At 41.2% G+C, this 1,476-nt stretch overlaps 1 pseudogene; it reads left to right on the forward strand.

The window, feature by feature from the left end:
• The first annotated feature begins 882 nt into the window (after window positions 1-882).
• On the forward strand, window positions 883-1,476 carry LOC101591990 (annotated as a pseudogene).

The following is a 1,476-nucleotide window of genomic DNA, read 5'->3' on the forward strand; positions in this document are numbered from 1 at the left end:
TCTTAACTTCCATTGTTTCTTAGAATTCTTTTTTTTTTTTTTCTTTTTTGGTGGAACCGGGGATTGAACTCAGGCCCTTGCGCTTGCCAGGGAAGCACTTATTCCACTGAGCCATCTCACCAGCCCAGAATTCATTTTTTGATTTGGGGAAAACATGAGCTTGGCATATCTGGCATCTAGTGGGTTGGGAGTTATAATGCTTCCCTCACATCACTGTGCTCGCTCAACCCACTTATCTCTTTTGTCTGAAAATGATCACTCCTATTCCCTGAAAGTATTTCTTGCATTTTCATCTTTCTGCCATTGTATTCATGCTTCCTCTTATCTAGAACTCATCCTCCTCTGGTTTAAATCTATCTTCTGCTTTGAACTCCAGTGCCACTTAATTTTCACTTACTTTTGGCATTTGTCATATTATCTTCTTGACTGCAATTGTCAAAAAACATTCTGTAGGGGGTAACACTCATTCTATTTTGTGGAGTGAGACATTGCTCAATTCTAGAATCACAAAAGTAAATTGAGATCTTTAAACTTAGTGGCCAGATACCACTCTAGGAATATAAAACAGGATGGGCCACGTGGTGGAGAAGGCTTTCACACTTTCTTCCCTGAGGAACTTTAACAGATTTGTACCTTGAACATTATTTTGGTGGTGTGGTTGTATGGGAAAGATATGTTGGGCTCCATGAGGCCAGAGATTAGTATGCTCTCAGCACATGATTTCTGGAGAAAACTGTGAAATGTCCAGGCTTGGCCAGGACCTTAAAAGTAGCCTCAAGAGTCAGGCGTGTAAACCAGCTGGAGCGGCAGCAGCAGGAACACCATGGTGCCGGGAGCAGCAACTCAGATAGAGCGCGGGGTGACGCTGGCTGTGGTGACCTGGTGACAGCGTGAGAGGTACCCAGTTTGACAAGTTGGCATCATGCGTGAGTATAAGCTAGTCGTTCTTGGCTCAGGAGGCATTGGGAAGTCTGCTCTGACTGTACAATTTGTTCAAGGAATTTTGGTTGAAAAATATGATCCTACGATAGAAGATTCTTACAGAACGCAAGTTGAAATAGATGCACAGCAGTATATGCTTAAAATTTTGGATACTGCAGGAAAGGAACAATTTACAGCAATGAGAGATTTATACATGAAAACCGGACAAGGCTTTGCTTTAGTTTATTCCATCACCACATAGTCCACATTTAATGATCTACAAGATCTGAGAGAACAGATTCCTCTAGTTAAAGACACTGATGATGGGCCAATGATTCTGGTTGGTAATAAATGTGACTTGGAAGATGAAAGAGTTGTAGGAAAGGAACAAGGTCAAATGTGGCAAGACAGTAGAACAGCTGTGCATTCTTAGAATCTTCTGCAAAATCAAAAATAAATGTTAATGAGATCTTTTATGACCTAGTGCAACAAATTAACAGAGAAACTCCAGTGCCTGAGAAGGCCCACAAAAAGTCATCCTGTTAATTGCTTTAA

Source organism: Octodon degus, unplaced genomic scaffold (assembly GCF_000260255.1).
Source record: "Octodon degus isolate 3935 unplaced genomic scaffold, OctDeg1.0 scaffold00163, whole genome shotgun sequence".
In the NCBI taxonomy this organism is placed as follows: Eukaryota; Metazoa; Chordata; class Mammalia; order Rodentia; family Octodontidae; genus Octodon; species Octodon degus.